Source organism: Vicugna pacos, chromosome 2 (genome assembly GCF_048564905.1).
Source record: "Vicugna pacos chromosome 2, VicPac4, whole genome shotgun sequence".
NCBI lineage: Eukaryota > Metazoa > Chordata > Mammalia > Artiodactyla > Camelidae > Vicugna > Vicugna pacos.
The window spans coordinates 85,463,298-85,475,613 of NC_132988.1; the positions used below are offsets into that span (position 1 = coordinate 85,463,298).

General features: G+C 35.3%; 1 protein-coding gene across 2 annotated transcripts in view; it reads left to right on the forward strand.

Annotated features, from left to right (window-relative positions):
* SCFD2 (sec1 family domain containing 2) overlaps positions 1 to 12,316 on the forward strand; it is a 351,298-nt gene that overhangs the window by 174,231 nt on the left and 164,751 nt on the right. The gene's annotated exons all lie outside the window — the stretch shown is intronic.

Here is a 12,316-nt window from a genome sequence, read left to right on the forward strand (position 1 = left end):
ATGTCCCAGCGAAAAATTGTTAACTGTGATAGAAGCATTTTCTTGTAACGCAGGAAAATTAAGACCGAGGCGAAAAACCCTTTCTAGGATCAGATTTCATTAAATGCCATTAAGATATTATACCTTTGGCTATAAAACTGCTTTCCCTTATTTTTTCTATAAACAATCCCTGCACATATGTCATTTTGCCCTCTCGGGTCTACAGATCTTTTGGCAGGAAAAGTAATGTCTTCTACCTTCTCTTTTCAGCATCTTGATCTCATTTTCAGTGGGACAGTCCAAATGTAGCGTTCATGGGTGAGCAGGGCTTGGAATGCTTGGTATGCTGGCCTCATTCAGATGGTATTTACTGCTGAGGGCTACACATGGCTCAGGTAAATTATAGGGACCCCATCAACCCTATTGGACCCATAAAATTCGCTTTATCCAAGCAATAGAAAGCGAATAATTTTCAAAGCTTTGTACATTTCCAGAGGGAAAATAACACATATATTACTCTCATGTCTGCGTAGTGGAAACACAAGTGTGTCCTACTTGAAGGAACTCTAATGTGTAAAAATAGAAACATTAAAAGCACATAAAGTAGGTGATCAGATCCCCGCCTACATTTGCATTCAGATTGTGATTACTTGACAATGAGTCATAAACTGTTAAAGAGTCAGTAGAGATCATTCCATTTACAAATGTTTAAGAAATGACTGCTCAATACAATAAGATTACATAACGCAACCAGAAAGAAATTTCTGATGTTATTGTGGGTTTTGCCAGCAAAAGTCTCTGAAATTTTAAAACCAAATAAATACAAGGGAAAATATAACCCCATAATTAAAATTTTATTCATGTGTAATTTTTGAAGCAAAGACGTATTCTTTTCTACAGTGGTGCACTGATGGCCACCAGAAAATTCAGCCTGATCTGCTATGCCTGACTGATTTGTCTGAAAGGGACCCCATGGTAGAGATCTGGCCGAGAAACCATTAAGGAAGGTGAGGGTAATCACCTCACAGGTGAATCTTGGTTGCTCTCGTGTCTGAATATTTAGCAGAAAGGATGAGAAGCTTAAGTCCTGAGTAGGCATTCATGAAGCATGTCCTATGCTGTGTCCTATACTGTACCAGATGTACTAGCGTACAGAACAGTGATAGAGAGTAGTTGTCATAGAATTACTACTAATAAGCAGAAAAGAATTGGTAACAGGACGCAGAAGCCCATCCAAACTAGACCAAGTGAAAAGGGGATTGATTATAAAGAAAAATGGGAAGTGTTATGGGATCCAGTTGCAGGAAATACAGCCAAGCTTAAGAGGAGCTAAAATATCTTTGAGTGTTCAGTCCCATTCAGACAGTCTTGCTCTCTAGACTGTCTCTGGTCTTGCTTCTCTGTGCGTATCTGCCTGCCCTCTTCCTGGCAGACCAGCATCTTCTGTTCCTCCCTTGGTTTCTACATCTCCATAAACTTAGTCAACAAAGAGCTTTGATGTGCCATGTAGAACTCTCTGGCTATATCCTGTATAATCTTACACCTCACAGCTAACTCACTCAATTTTTGCATACCAGTTTCAAATTCCCAAGAAAGATAACCTTACTTGAGCCAAGCCTATTGATTAGTTGTCCTTTGCTCCCTCTAATACAAAAAAACCCCACTGTATACTAAGTGGTTTCTGTGTGCCAGGTCTTGGGTTAAAACTCATCATGGACTACTAGCTCAAGTAATTCTCAAGCATTCAATCTGCAACATCTCATTTAGTTCTTCAAAAATGTTGTGTACTTCGTGTGGTTCTTGAGGGGATAAGATGAGATAATGTGTTGCCAAACAGTACATTTCACAGAATCTTGCCTTCATTAATAAGGGCTTCATTAACATTAACTCGTAATCGAAGTGGTATAAATGAATGAAGACTTGCTGGATAAAAGCTCTGAGGACCTGGATTCTTACTGTGGTTTTTTTTGCTAGCAATGAGTCTTTAACTGTTGCTGGTTTCTATCTCATCATTTTAAGAAATTACTTATAATTTTTTAAGATATGATTCTGTTATTATGGTTGTGTTTTTAAAAGTTCTTATCTTTTAAGGATACATACTGAAATATTTGTGGATAAAATTATATGACATCTGAGATTGACTTCAAAGTAATTTGAGAAGGGAGTGGATGGAGATGAAAAGATTAACTATTAGTTATAATTGTTGAAGTCATGTCAGGGATTTTATTGTAGTACTATTCTTTCTACTTTTGTATGGGTATTTTTTTTAAGTGAAATTTCCCATAATAAAAAAGTTAAAAGAAAAATAGATTGGAATAAGATCACAGAAGTCTTTCCAACTCTATTTTTTATTCTGCTATTTGGAACAATATAAGTCTCAGCCAGTTTTTACTCTGAATATTTAGCTTATATAACTGCTCTTTGAGTTATATACAACTGGTATTTTTTTAATTACAAAAGTAATGTGTGATAATTAGAATGTTGGCCTCCATCCTCTTTATCAAATTCCCATTGCTCCTGCAGTAATCAAGGTATCTTTCCACCCTTTTTTTCTGTGGCCATATGAACATTTATATATATACATATACAGGCTTTGGTGTTTTTTGTTTTATTTTCTTTACAAATTTTGGGCTACTTATTTATCAGTTAATTACCTCATACTTCAAGGCCATCACCCAATAAATAGATATGGATGTAACTCATTCTTAAAAATAATGACAAAATATTCCATTATCTATGTATTAATAGGGATATAGGTTTGAGTTCTCTAATAGTGGCTTAAACTATCATAGAAACTTCTCTTTCTTCAGTTTCAGCAAGAGTAGTCAGGGTTGGATGGCTGCTCCCACGTGTTAGGGAACCAGCCTTCTTCTGAACCATTGCTCTGACATTCCTGCGGTGTTACTTTCACCCTCATGGTCCAGGATGGCTCACCATCACTGCACATTCTAGCCCATTAGAGGGGGCACAGAGACAGGGGGAGGTATGACCCTTCCTTGAATGGCCACAGCCAGAAATTCCAAACATTGCCTTTCTTCTCCCACGTCCCAGAATTTAGTCAGGTGGCTACAGCCTTCTCTTTTGACAAATACTCAAGATATTTCCATTTTTTTTTTGCATTACGAACAATGCTGTATTAACATTCTTGCACAGAGATCCTATGTACTTTCACTGTTATTTCTATAGAATAGTTCCCTAAAAGTGGAATTGCTGTAAATTTGTATTTTTATATATTATGAACTAAAACATTGAAAGAAAATTTTGCAGTTGGATTCACATTTTGATTGATAAAGATCTCTAACTCTTGATGGCATTGTCTCATACTGAGTAACCCTGTTTTGACAATGTCACCATGTTTGATCAGCCATGTTCTGACACTTATTTGACTGTTTTATTGTATTTCTCTGCTGTTTATAAAAATTGATGAGCAATGGAAAAAATGGGAGTTTTGCTGTTGGTGATATTTCTACTAGAATTTAATAGAATATAAAATCCTTGAGGACTAGGGGTTTGGTCTCTTTTTTTCCCTGCTTTATTCCTGGCACCTAAAAAACTATGACACATAATAAGCTCTCAATACATATTTGTTGAATGAATGCAAGAAATCAATGAATGAATTTTCACTGATGCAAATTAAAAATGATTATGAGCATTAAAATTAATGAATATTTAGGCTCAATTGGACACTCTCCTTAAGTTGATCACCTGAATGTTTACTTGTTAAAGAAAAGAAAAAAACTAAGATATACAAAATGCTAGGAAGATGATTTTGAAGACGCAGTGATACAGAGATTGAGAGGGTTCTAAAATTATGGATTGACAGTATCACTCTAGTGTTCAGTCATTACAGAAGTTTACAGAATGTGGATAGGTATATGGCCCACTCTAGAATCCTTTGCTGAGAAAAGAAAGTAGTTAATACTTTTATGACAAATTTTTGAGGAGGTTAAGATCATCAGAACTAGAACCCCCAAATTCCCATTAGTAAGTGCTGATTCTTAATATTAAAAATGTTCTTTTGTTAGTTACTTAGTTTGTGCCTCCAAAAGGGATCAGGCACTGTGGCAGTTTGGCTTACCACGGTATCCCCAGAACCTAGCCCAGTGCCTGGCACATAGTGGGTGCCTAATAAATGTTTAATGAGTGCAGGAATGAACACTAAAGAATTTAATTTACATTATTTACATTATTATGTTTAATGTTTATATTTGTCAATATTCTTTGGGTAAGTAACAGAATGCAACTCAGGCCACCTTCACAAAGAAGATGGTTTTATTAGGAGGAGGCTCAGTCCAGTCAAAGACTATAGAAGCCAAGGCAGGCTGGACATCTCAGGGTCTAAAACTAGGATTTGGATTCTAGCAGGACTCTCTCTCCCCATCTCTGTCTATGGTCTCACCCTCTTCTTCTGTGTATATGATGATCTTTTATTGCACATGAGGTTTTCTTTAAGTATCTGAGTCCCTGGGCGCATATCCTAACAGTCACCCACCAGAGAAGAAATTTTGTCCCACCAGTTCCATTTATAAGGTTGTAATGGGAGCACTTGAATTGGCCTGTCTTGGCTTATACACCACTGAGGAAAAAATTCGTCACCAGAGGAAAGGTGGGGGCAATGTCATTAGTGAAGCACTGTACGTTAAACAAAGGTTTTTTTTTTCTTTCTATGTTTTAAATAATCATATTCAAATTGTATTATTATCTGGTGATAAAAAAGTAGAAATAATTTTAATATAATTAAGAACTTTATAATGTCTAAAATTTTGTTTAATTATATGGAAATAGAATCTCCCTGATAGAATATAACTCTTACTTTTAAGTTATACATATTTAACTTCCTTAGATGTTTTTAAGAATGATTTTTTACAAAAGTCAGGAATGCCTATACATGTATTGCAGTCATTGGAACAGTGATAAGGGAATACGGTTAGGAATCATTCTCCTTGCTTACAGTTTTCACTCTATTATTAACTTTAAGTAAGAAATATACCCTGGGCCTCAGTTTTGTCTTTGTTTTTGCCTTTAAATCAGTTTTGTGGGGGTTTTTGCTTTTAATCTATAAACTGATGAGACTAAAAATAATATTTACTTCACAGGCTTATTGTGATGATCAAGAGAAATAATGGATGTGAAAAAAGTTGTTAATTACAGAGTACAAACATTAAGTAATTATCATTGTGTCCTATATATATTTCTGAAATGATATTCTTAATTTAGGATCCACTGACACCTCCCTTCATATTATATGAAAATGTGGATGTGTTTGTACCTGTATCAGTTAATGTTAGATTCAGCTGTGAGTGACAGAACACCAAGTAACTGGCCTAACACAATGTAAGGTCATTTCCCTCTTAAACTATACTAACTCCAGAGATAAGCCATCCAGGACAATAGGGCAGTTCTGCAATCATCAGCGGCCCAGGCTCCTTCCCTTTCATCGTTTTATTCTACTAAGCCTCTGGGTTTCTCCTCGCAGTCCAAAATCACAGCTTACACATTCAAGCTAGCAATGAAGATGAAAGTAAGGAGGGAGTGGAAGAAAGCCATGATTCCCACCTTTAAGAACACTTCTCGGAAGTTGAACATGACACCTATGCTTGCATTGGCCAGAACTGAGTCACAAGGCCACGCCTCGCTTAAAGGGCAAGTAAGAAATGTAGTCTTTTTCTCCCAGGGCCTCCAGTGCTAAACAAGAAGGGAGAATATCTAAAGGGAGAATCTCCTGTGTCTGAAATAGTATGGATGCATATTTCAAATAGAGTAATGAGGATATATATTTCAAATAGAGCTTTCATCAGAATCTTAACGAGATCTATTGTAATTTATAAACATTACCAAAATAAACACTGTTTCAAAGTAAAATCAGCCATTTTATGTTGTAAACCTCACAGATTAGGGGTGTCTTTCTAGATCATCATCAGTCTGTGCTGTGAGCAGGAGAGAAGGAAATAATCAATAAGCATACATTTGGTGCTATCATATATACAGCATCCATATCATTTGATAATGATGGTTTCTTATTTTAATTTACCCTCCTAAATCAATCACTTTACATATCGTAAGTCAATGATTTCTTTTTCATGAACTCTATTTATGATGTATTATGTAAAGGATTCTTAAGCAATTTAAAATTTTATCTATACCCTTTTCTTTCATTATTTTAGATACTAATCAAGGTTCTTTTTGAAAATTAAATGACTTTTGCTTTTCATAATTAATTTAACTTCAAATTAATAAAGCCTAGCAAACATCTTTCTTAGTTTAATTGAATTTTTCTTTTAATATTTTTGCTTTGTACTAATCATCTGATCTTCCTGTTTGTACCTCGTTTTAAGTAACACATGTTGAGCAACACATAAAATGTCAAAAATTCTAATTTAATCCATTTCAAAAGTAAACAACTAATAAAACCAGCTCAAAAAAAGTAAATATTTTTAAGACATTTTAATAGTTTTATTTTTGTTTTTATTGTGCATAGTCTTTTCTTATGCAGAAATTTGTAGCTGTAGATGGTTGGGCTATTTATTTTAATTAATGTCTGCTATGAAGTTTCTTTAGAAGCAAGTCAGATGTCAACATTAAACACATGACCCTAAAAAAGAAAAAAAAAAATCTTACTAATTTAATTGTCAAAGTAAAACTATATCAGGATTTTTTAAGTATTAAAAATAACTAATTATGCAGCCATAAAAAAACCAATTTGATTGACAAAGAAAGATGTATATGCATATTATTAGAGTGGAAAGCAAGATTACAAAGCAAGTATGTCTAACATGTCTTTTTAAATACTTAAGTGTCAGGGAGAAAACCGTCTCTTAAGAATATACACCAGCTATCCAACCATTTAATAGCATCTATCTTTGGATGATGAAATTAAAGTTGATTTTTACTTTCTATTTTGTATGGATTTTTATGGTACTGTGTTGCATTACTTTTATTATCAGGGGAATAAAAACTAACTAGAAAGAATTTTTCCCATTTTGAAGAAAAGTTGGTTATAAAAAGATGGATAAACAAAGGTAGTATTTTTTTTTTCATTGCAGACCTCTGTCTTTAAAAATAAAAAAGTCACTTAGAAGGTAAAATTATATACTCATGACTGACTACTGCAAGTTTAAAGCATAGCATTTGGGAAATTTCACAGGAAATTTGATATATGGCTGCTTTTGTTGAAGAAACTTCTTTGCCTTGTCTGTAGTGGGCTGATAGCTACACTGAATTGTAATGAGATATGGAAGTATAGTAACTCAGTGTGAATTAGAAATTCAGTCTCCTGGATATCCTTCCCTTCAGAGTCACTGACTCAGTGTTAATGAGGATGTGTGTGTATTACTTATCTCAAGGTGTGAGATTAGCAGATGACTGCAGGACAAATCAGTAAAGCCTTTGTGCTCTGTGAAAGCAAGAATAAACCAGCTATTTTAACCCAAGCCCAGGCATTCCCTTCTCTGGATTCCCTAGCGGATCCTTCAGCTGAATCTGAGCCTTCAAATAAAGCCACTTTCTATGCTTCTCTGTGTACACTGAGAATCTTGCCAAAGCCTTCTATGAGGTATCTGTGAATTTATCCTGGGAGAACACCACACAGTGTCCTTGGCTTCCTGCTCTAAATGATCCACTCCAATGACACACTGTAATACTACTCAAGGTAGGGAGAATGAGCTGCCAAAACCTATTTATCACTTTGCTGGCCTTGAACCGTGCACATCTGTCTGAAGTTAAACAAGGGTCATAGGAAGAGCTTTTCTTCTTTCCCGCCTTGCCAACACTAGTATCTTGTATAAAGATTAAAATAAATTGTCTAGTGTTTCACTGCATTGGTTTTCCCACCCTACAAAGTGCCATTCTTTAAAGATGTATAAAAGAGTGGATTTGAGAAAGTAGATGCTTGCAGTTTCAAAAATAAATATTAAATATCCAAAGCTGGGAGGCATTGGTTAAATAGATGATGATTGTCCATAAAATGGAATATTATGCTCCCATTAACAATAATGTTGAAGAATACTTAATGAAATGCAGAGATGGCCAGGATGTCCTTTGTGTGGATAATTACCATCTGTTTCATAAAACTAATATAGAATTTTATCCCAGTTTTGTTTTTAAAAATTAAAAATACATACACAGGAAAAAGTATGGAAAGATTTATACCAATAAACTTTTTGTAGTTACCTTTGAGTGAAGGATTTATGTTTGAATTTTTTTCTTTCTTTTCTTTTTTCTTTTCTTTTCTTTTCTTTTCCTTTCTTTCTCTTTCTTTCTTTCTTTCTTTCTTTCTTTCTTCCTTCCTTCCTTCCTTCCTTCCTTCTTCCTTCCGTCTTCCTTCCTTCCTTTTCTTTCATCAGTATTTATTATCTTTTCTACTTCTGAAATAAACTAAAAAGTCATTTAAAATAAGTTAGTTAGTATTGATCTTTATCTTAAAGAGAAAATTTGCCAATTAACATGAAACAAAGGGAACAGATTTTAAAGCATTTTATTTCTGGCAGTCAAATTTTATTGTTTTTTAAAAAGACACTTTAGAAACTGTGGAGAGGGGCTGGAGGATAATACGGAAACTCTCTGTACTTTCCACTCAATTTTCCTCTAAATCTAAAACTTCTCAAAAAATAAAATCTATTAATTAAAATTTCAAAAGCTCTTTCACACTTGCTCTACTTGGCCGTCTTTTATTTTCTTGCCATCACAAGTTATGTCAGTAAGCACATGTTACATTAATACCTGAGTTTTACGAAGCCATAGGGAAGTGTTTATAAACAAGCTGGTTCTGGCTATAGTCTGGAAAACAATAACGGCTTGCCAAATACTCTGTAGACTGTTAGGATCTGATATTCTGGATTTCTCCCTCTGATGGACTCCTCCTGGCCTCTTGAGTCTCAAACTCTATCAGCCCCCTTCCCCTCCTGGTCATAGAAGAAAGCAGACTCTTTATTCCCTGGATTCCTTTATGAGTTGGTGATGACTCCTGTCCTCAGGGGCCTATCATCAGTGGCTTTGCTATGAAATCAATTCAAGGCACATACCTGTTCCAAAACTTTGCCACAGTGCCATTACAGCCACTTTTTTGGTTAAGACCCACCTCCAGAAAGCCTTTATTGAAGTGTAGGTATGAATGAATGCTGACCATATTGACCAAGAAGAAGGTGTGAGCTCCAGGATGACTAAAGCATGTAAAGATGAGTAAGGAAGCTAGAAGGCCAAGATATATAGGATTGAAATCTCCATTCTAATCCTGTATATTTTGGTCCATGTTTTCAGCAGCATGAGGCTACCGGAAGAAGGAAGAGGGAAGAAGGTAGAAAGGAACCAAGTAAGATTGGGTGATGGAGGGGTACCACTATCCTACACTTGCCTTGGGGTAGAACTCCAGTTAAGACAGGAGGGAATGGGGCAAGGTACAGCCATTCAAGGAATGACAGAGCAATTAACATCAAAATGGTGGAAGATTCAACTCCCAGACATCTATCCTGTGCCTAACTCTGCTAGGTTCTGGGGTTGTAAGGTGAGAACAAGCATCCATGACCCCTTTCCTTCACGATGCATATAGTCTAATGGAGGAAACTGATCAAAAACCACACATAGAAAACGTACAGTTGCAGCTGTGACAGGTGCTATGGAGGAGAGGTACACTATTATAGGAAGGTTGAATCTGGGAAGTCAGGCTAGACATCCTCCGCAAGGAAATAACACTTCAGCTGAGATCTGAAGGTAAGCTGACTGAATGAGGCAGGGAACGTGAAAGGTTTTCCAGACAGAAGGAACAGCATGTGCTAAAGCTCTGTCTAATCTTGCTTGGAAGGGGGCTACTAGAACACTGAGAAAAGCCTTCAGTTTTTAATGTTCCAACTCCCTAACACCCCAAAGGACTCATTCAGGTGCAAGGAAATGTTCCTCTGAACCTGTGATACCCATTTTTTTGTGTTTTGCTTCAACTATAAAATTTGTTTTTACAGCTGCACTTCCTGGTACAGAATTTGAACACATATCATAAAATGATCACAAGGAAAGATCACACATATTGATTGTTCTGATTTGATTGCTAAATGGCCGCTGTCACCCATCAGTTACTTCATCACCTCAATAACTCTAAAATAAGCACTGAAGGTCAGGCTCTCAAATTTAGGTTGTCTTAATAACATGATTCTCATACACTTTTTAATTTTGCTTAACGTTGCAGCTTTGATTTTAGTTATAAGCCAAATTAGATTGAGCTTTGCCTGCAAGTTGTTTTCTTTGTAATTTTTTGATAAGGTAAAGAGTTTTGTCAAGCACTGTTTTTAATGCTCGAATTTAGAGAACTTCAAAGACAATTAGTCCTGGTCAGACCATTCATCTGTGATTATTTTCATGGTGAAATGGCGGTATTAAATCTCCTGATGTTAACGGAATGATTTTACTTCAAAGCATAGTTCCAGAATATTCTGTCTGGTCTTGCCACAAATTCATGTTCCTTAAGGTTTTATTCTTGTAAGAGCTGTTCAAGAAATACAGTAGCAAGAAAATGGATGAAAAACATATGGTGTTCTTATTCAAGGGCTCAGTTGATCATTTTCACTTTTAAATCTTCAGTCATCAACCTTATTCATTTCTCCAGTGTATAGGGTTGTAGTGTGCATGTGCTAAAACTGTTGAAAAATGACAAAGCACATAGTATGGTAGTGGAATGGCAACAGGAAGCATTATGTGTATTTAATTTTTCTAAGTTAGAAAGAAACCAAACTCTATTTTGTTAAGATATGATAACAGAAACCAAATGGGAAAGAGAGAAAATTATTATAAAATTATTTTTCCAAGACAGAAGATTTTGGAATAGAATGGCAATGTTTTTGAATAATGTTGGCCTAAAAGATACTATGACATACTTTGAAGTGATATTATTAGTATAAAAGCAGAATAACAGTTGATGTCTTTAAATATGACTAAGTATTGTTTAAGGAAAATAATAAATTCTGTTAGGTGAACCAGAGTAATATTAATGGTTTGCTAGGACAGTTACTCAGCAGGATTGCAGAACTTTTCCATGCTTTCTCCTAATCTGACATCTGACTTATTATCTGTATCATAAGTGTTCTTACAGTAGAAGTATTCATTTTCTTTCCAGATTTCCCTCTTGTATTTATACTAATGTTTATGTCTATTATCCTTTCCCCTTACTTCCCTGGTCTATAGCCTTGAATTAATTTATATATGGTATGAATATTCTTAACTCATAAGAGCCCTACTGAATTTATCATGCTAAATGGTATAAGTGATCTATGACCACTGCTAATTACTTGCTTGTCGTTTGTGTAATAATTATTCTCCTGAGATCATCTTCTGCTGAAAGTTTCCCTGCCACTCTCAAGGTGTCTGCTGCCATGAGTAGAGTTCTCTCCCCTCCCTTTCTATTTTTCTGATTGTTTTTCCCCCTTTTTTTTGCCTTCTATAACTATTGGGAAAACTAATTGACTACTTCTTAAAAAGAAATATACGTATATAAGTAAGCTACTAGAAACACTCATCCTAGTGGAAAGCTATAAATGGCCCAAATAAAATATTAATAATATTTTAATTATAAATAATAATTTATTGAGCATTTTCTATGTGCCAAGCACTAAACTAACTACTTTACGTGGATCGTCTCATTGAACCCTAAGAAATCTGTGCCTGTTAAATGCCTAGTTTTCAAATGAGGAAATTGAAGCTCAATTGTTAAGAAACTTGCCCAAGTTCTCATAAATAGTGTTGGGGGTAGCATTCACACTTCGTGGGGCATATTTTAAGGCTCTAGTTGTTTCTTTTTCCACATAAATAATTTCATACTTCATTGCATTAGGGCATCTTCTGAAAGTGAGCTTGTTCAGTAACGGGTCTTCACCTCCAAGCCATTACACCTTACTGTCTCACGTCTGCTTTTGAAGACCTTTGGCGATCTAGGTTGGTGTAGAAAGTAAATAATGTTGCTTCTAGTTTTGAAAATGAAGCATAAGTGAGCTCAATTATATCATCAGAATATCTATCCAAGTAATAAATCCCTCCCTTCACTTACAATTTCCATAAATTCATTTGTATTCCCAGGGCGTTGCTAGAAGTGTTTTAATAGCACCTTTCCCACTGCTTCCAATGTTTTGATCAAAAATGGATGTGTTGGGAGCTATTGCCAAAAGAGTGAAGGTAAACTTGAGATAACACTGATGTTTTATATAAAGAGCAAACATGTTAAGGAAGGAAGGAAACAGGAGTGTGAAACTACAGTTTGCCTCAATATTAGCCACAAATGATACAAAATCCAGGATAGACAGCTGATGCCTTGAGTTTAGCTAGAATAAAATTCTGATAAGCAGAGAATTTGCCACAGGAG